At 37.4% G+C, this 6,203-nt stretch overlaps 1 long non-coding RNA gene across 1 annotated transcript; it reads right to left on the bottom strand.

Moving 5' to 3' along the window:
- Positions 1–328: 328 nt before the first annotated feature.
- LOC139793714 (uncharacterized) lies at positions 329–2,858 on the bottom strand. Its single transcript, XR_011724740.1, has 3 exons — positions 2,837–2,858; positions 1,073–1,204; positions 329–813 (listed from the first exon to the last, which is right to left on the bottom strand). It is a non-coding gene; the product is annotated as an uncharacterized lncRNA (long non-coding RNA).
- Positions 2,859–6,203: the final 3,345 nt, after the last annotated feature.

The raw sequence follows: 6,203 nt of genomic DNA, 5'->3' as shown, positions 1-6,203 counted from the left end.
AAACTCCACTCGAGACCAGCTATATCAATTTCTGAGTAATGTGAAAGTATGTCACTATGCTGATAGGCAGCACTCTCATTTCCCAGGGTGATGTCTGTCTTAATCTGCAGTAGGAGACCACTACTGATTCACTTCTTTAAAATCTACTGTAATACCCAGATTTTTTTCCCACAGTTAATCATATAACTTCCTGTCTTACCAGTGAAACTATTGTTACTAGCAAACTGTATCTTGTACTTCTTATCATGTAATTGCCTTAGTTTTTTCTCATTCTGCTCTCAATTTCTATTGTGTGTGCATTTACATCTACCTTGAGATCATTAAAAAATGTAATAAGCATATTCTCTATTTCATCATTCTTGGCATCCCTGCAAATGCTGACTGGGCCCAGGAGAAACCCCTTTAACACCCCTTGATACAGCAACATCAATATCCACTGCTATGACTCTCTGACCATCCTTTACCAAATATTTGAGTGCCCCTTTTGAGTGGTTCCATCAGGAAGCAATGATGCATCTCACACAACTTTTTCCAGGATGCCCAGTTCAGTCTTAGCTTTCATTTTTGGCTGCACTTCATAATGAACATTGGTATTTGTACAGCTGTCTTCTATCTTCCTGGTTGGCTGAATAATGGCCTGATTATTTTCCAACAACTTTTGTAATTACCCTTGAAGATGTAAATTGCTGTCTGTTATGTACAGTACATCTGTCATTATGATAACTGTTCCTTTCTTCATAATATTTCCATGTGGGCTTTAACTGGCAAGCTTTTGTAGCTTGGCGAAGATTTCATGAACTTTCTGTCTGTGCTCTGAAGAACAAAGAACAAATTTCAAAGGCATAAAGACAATACTAACAAGCATAGCTGCTACTCACTCAGAATAAAGGTGTCTCTCACTCACTACATGCTCTGCGTTTATGGCTTGTTTGTTTTTTAAAAATCTCTTTACTGAGGATGACATTAGCAAAAATAGAGAAAAGTGGCTTTTCTAGCATACACCTTTCTACACATTCACCTTTATTTGAATTAAAAAAGGCAGTGGAGAGCTCTCATAAGGCAAATTCATTACCTTTCCTATGAAAATTCTGTACCTTCAAAGTGCACTGTTTCAGATTGCTGGCAGGACTGAAAGCTTCTGCTTGTGATGTTAGATGGCTCCCTGCCTGCTCACCTTGAAATAAAGTAACTTCTCTCAGAAAATCTATTGCTAAAATTTTGAGAACAGTTTGGAAGAAAAATGCCTGGAAGTGTATTAAAGGATAAATCTTTTGATAGCACCTTATAGCAATGGCCTGTTAGGCAAGTATTCTGGGTTTAAAATCTCATATAGGTTTAAAAGTAGAGTTGAAATAAATTATGATTACATATATGCAGCACTATACATCATAACCAGTATAAATAGAGGTCTTATTTCTCCATTGACAGATCAGAATGTAACAAACCCCTACAGAATGCAACATCTTCCAATTTGCTTCTCAAAAATGTTAATTAAGCTTCCTTAACCACTTGGGATGCCCTTTTGTTCTGGCTTGTGGGTTTTGTTGCTTGTTTGTAGGGTTTTTTTTTGGGGGGTGGATGGGGATGACTATGACTGTTGTTTGGTTGTCAGGGTTTTTTTTGTATTTTTGTAAACAGAGTTAAGCAGCTTTGCCCAGAATTGTTAGGTGGCTTTAGGTGAGAAATATGGATAAAAGGGCTCTGGTGTTTGGATTGTTAATACCCAGCTAAATCCATCTGAGTGAATTTGCTTTTTCTGAAGTGTAGCATTGCATTAATTTTCTTTTTAGTTTCCTGTAGTAGTAAAAATGGAAAAAAAAGCCTAATGTTTTTGAAGTATAGGAAAGCCTTCATTTTAGAGACCATTTAGGCATTGCTTATTTAGCAATCCATAATTTGCCACTTGCATGTCTCCATTTATGCTCTGCAATGGAATTAACACTGCCTCTATGTGAACTCGAGATTTAGCTGATGATAGTGGTTCAGGAATACAAGGAACCTTGACATTCTGAGTCAGAGATGACAACTACAGAAAATGGTGGAGAAAATATATTGTTGTGCGCACCAGATCTTTGATAAGATGTACATGAGGGATTCTGACTGCTGCTAGGCCCATCTGCTATCACTTTTGAAAAATACTGGAATATTAGTCCTCATGACCAGGGACTTCAGATCTAAAAACCTTATTGTCCATGCAGTTAATGTAATTTTAACCTATTGTCATCTAATTTTTTTGTTTCTTACTTTTGCATCCAATAGCAAGTAGCAAAGTAACTGCATCTTGTTCCAGATGTGGCTTTATTTTAGTGGTAAATACAATAATGCACAGATGATTTATTGGTTATTATAAGGTATTGGAATCTCTTGAATCTAGAACATTCATTAAGTGTGAGATCATTATTTGCTAAGGTTCAGCTGGTGATTAGCAAAACTGTCAATGTTTGCTTGCTGTTTTTGACTTCTTCAAAAAGGGTATACATTTTGAAGAGACATAGCTGACTGGGGACTTGGTGGAACTTACTTACATTGATTTAGATGATGAGGTTTGCCAGTTTTAACAAATACCAAACTGCCTTATTTTTTCTCACTCCTACTGTTCTCATGTTGGTATTGTCATCTCAGAGAATATTGACTCACAATGCTGATCTGAGGGCCTGCCAATTACTTTAATGTGAAAAAAAGGACTGGATCTACTACTTTCTAATTTTTCTTTTTCCTGCAAATATTGCAGATTTTTTTCTGTTCATTTCCGCAGCACTTTCTTGACCTCCTGCCACTTGAAGGATTAATCTTAATTTCTTTTAAAAGGAATCACTCTGCCAGAAATGCCACTTACCCACTCTCTTCCTGTATCATAACCATAACTATAACTATATAACTATAGTTATAGTTATATAGTTATATAGTTACTATCATAACCATAACTATAACTATCATAACTATAACTATAACCATAACTATCTTCCTGTACCATAGGTTTTGAAACACAAGAAACCTGGGTAAGTAAGGAGAAAAAAAAAAGCCACTGGATCATGGAAATACATACACAAAGCTATTTTTGAAACTCTTTGTCCTCTTCCCTGGTAAGAAGGGAGCTAAGGTGGTTGCTGAGGTGATATAATAAAGTTAAGTGTGGAGACCACACAGAAAAGATTAACAGAGGTGAAGTGGAGGACTGAGATCAGTTCTTTACTTACACCAAATAGACTGCAGAGAGTAACTGTTGGTATAACAGAAGTTATGAAGTAATTTCAAATTATAAGTGTACAGGATTATTAAGATTCCCGCTTCTTGACTGAAAGCAGGGGCCTTAACCTTGATTCCTTATATTTTTCAAGAACCTCTTACTGAGTTACAGACAATCCTTTAACAGATTTTTTTTATGCTGTTAGAATTTTGTCTAAAGCACTTAAAAAACTGTCAGTTCACTGGAGTACAGAAAAAAAGTTGGCTCTTCTTAGCTGGAGCTAAGAACCTTGGTAAGAGGCTTCAGTGTCATTGAGCTACTCAGACTCTTTCCTGAACCAAACTTCAAGTGCAGGCTTAATTAAGGGGTCAAATTCTGCTTGGTTACTGTTGATAATTTAGATTTGACTAAACTGAGCTTGTTTTATATAATCACTGAGATCAGAATTTGGTTCATTATCTACAGAAACAGGCTTTAAAGATATTGGGAGGAGGATTAATACTTTCCCAATAGTCTTCAGCAGTGGCATTAGCCTTTGTAAGTAAACACTAATGAAATTCCAAATTTAAGTCCATTCTTCATCACTATGTGGACACCACTTGCTGATGAGAGGATTCTGTGGAAATGAATAATATGTAAGAACTGCCAAAATTTGTCTTCACTTGAATGGTGCCATGGTCCAAGTTACACAGCTTCAGTAATGGAAGACAAATGAGCAGTGATTATAATTTATTCTGTCAGGAGCAATGGTGGTATAAATGGCTCTGTCCAAAGTAATCAGAGTGCTGGCTATAAGCCAAAGCAAAGGAAAGAGCAACACATGGTGTTTTATATAGATTTAGATAGTTGTCTAGCTTCTGACTCTGGAAAAACCTGAAGTGAATGGATTGGATAGAATATGGAGGGGGAAAACATGTTCCAATACTGTCATTTCAGAAGACGAATAGCTGTGAGACCAGATTTCTTGGCACGTGTATCTTTAGAACACAAACAGCAATATTCTGTGTCTGGTATCCACTTTTTCTGTACCCGGGAAGATTACAAAGTACTTTCCACCTTTTTCTCCATATGAATCACACACTCCCATTCTTGAACTAAATGGGAGATCTGCCCACTGATCATGTCCTGCTCGTATCTCATTATAAGATAGGTTAAAGCCTAAAAGATTGTGTGAGAATATGAAATGCCTTCATACAGGGTTTTTTTGTGGTTAGTTGCCTTTCTCTCTAACCTACCTTTTCACTTTCTCTAGAGGGATTGATACTTGAGAGTTGTCTTGAAGCTCTTGCTGCATAGGCAAAGAAATACTCTCTGACACTCCAATGCTGGTAGAGTGGTAATGTTAATAGTTGCTCTACATTCTAAGTTTGCTTCTCACCACCAGGTTCCCAAAAGGAATACTGGAAGTTAACACACTAAAATTTGAGCTTCGGGAAGGTCTACAATTCCATTGATTGACAGCTGTTGCACCCATTTCTTTCAGTTAAGGTGGACTCATTTGAAGGCTTGGCTTCTTTTTAACTATCAAAAGAGTTTAACAAAATAAACATCCCATTTATTATATAAAAATCCAGTACAAGAGTTATTGATGCCCTATTCACACAGAGTTCTCCACCTCATGAGGATAGGAAAATCTTCCATCAGCATTGTTCTTTCCTCTATTTTAATTGGTACTGTAAGAAAAGAGTTTTAGCTCCAAATATCTTCCCCCAAATCCAGTGGATTTCTTGCCTATAAAAAGGCTGGCGATGGACTTTTTAGGATGTCAGGTAGTGATAAGACTAGGGGTGGTGGTGTGTTGAAGTGGATGATATTGATCTGTAGAGGACAGATGTTTTATGTGAAATTGGGAGCTTAACATCAGGTTTGAAACCTCCCCCAGGTGTTCATATGGGCACATATCAGGGGTTAACAGAAAAGGAGGGGTGTGCTTGGTTCCTCTCAGGCAGTATTGGTTCCATATGACAGTATATCCCAGGTATAAAAGGGAGAGAAAACTGGAAGGCAGTCAGAGAATGACTTCTGGGGGATCATTGTAGTTTTTTCCATAGAAGGCTTCCCGTTAAACTTTTTCAACTACTTCGAGTTCAATTTTGTGAGAAGACTTGCTCTGTGAATCTTGTCAATGAGTTCAATATTGTAAGTAATTTGTATCTGTGTGTTTACAGTAGGGATAGTGTAATAAAACTTTCTAATAGGTTTATAAGCAGCTTATACTTGTGATTTCTTTCTGAATCTTGGACCTAACAGAAACAAACGGTTTCAAACTAGAGGAGGGTAGATTTAGATTAGATTTTAGGAAAAAGTTCTTCACCACGAGGGTAGTGAGACACTGGAACAGGATGCCCAGAGAGGCAGTGGAAGCCCCATCCCTGTAAGTTTTAAGGCCAGTCTGGACAGGGCTCTGAGCAACCTGATCTAGTGTGAGGTGTCCCTGCCCATGACAGGAGGTTTGGAATGAGATGATCTTAAAGGTCCCTTCCAACCCTGAAAATCTATGATCTCTGAATAATGTGTGTGGATTTTACACATTGCAGCACTCTACAACCTCCCTTCCATCATCAGAGCTCTATTAAGAATCTCAATGGTGTAAACATTCTAGAAAAGACTCTGAGCAAATTTTATCCATCCTGAGGCGTTACACATTAAACAAGCTTGTGAAGCCTGTAACTAATGAAGCCACACACATTTCCTACTTCATTTAACTTAGTTTTGTGAAGTTCTCATTATTATTGTTCATGTTTTACATTTGCTAGATTTGCTGTGCCCTTCCCTATATATTGTGGTAGATGAAATATCTGAAGGGAGCTGTGTTTGCAGGAGGAAAGGGTAAAGAAGAAAAAAGCAAATTATAAGCACTTTCTTTGTTTTTAAAATCAAAGTCAGTTGTAACAAGAGACAGACTTCCTGAGCATCGCACCCGCTGTACTGCAGAGATAATGTGAATGACAGTCATTGTGATATCACCTTGGGGAACAGCTCCAAACAGCCATTCTTTAACAGCCGTCTTATCTTC

The sequence above is a fragment of the Heliangelus exortis genome, chromosome 2 (genome assembly GCF_036169615.1).
Source record: "Heliangelus exortis chromosome 2, bHelExo1.hap1, whole genome shotgun sequence".
NCBI lineage: Eukaryota > Metazoa > Chordata > Aves > Apodiformes > Trochilidae > Heliangelus > Heliangelus exortis.
Note: the sequence above shows the minus strand (reverse complement) of the source record. Positions and strands in the feature narration are given on the sequence as shown.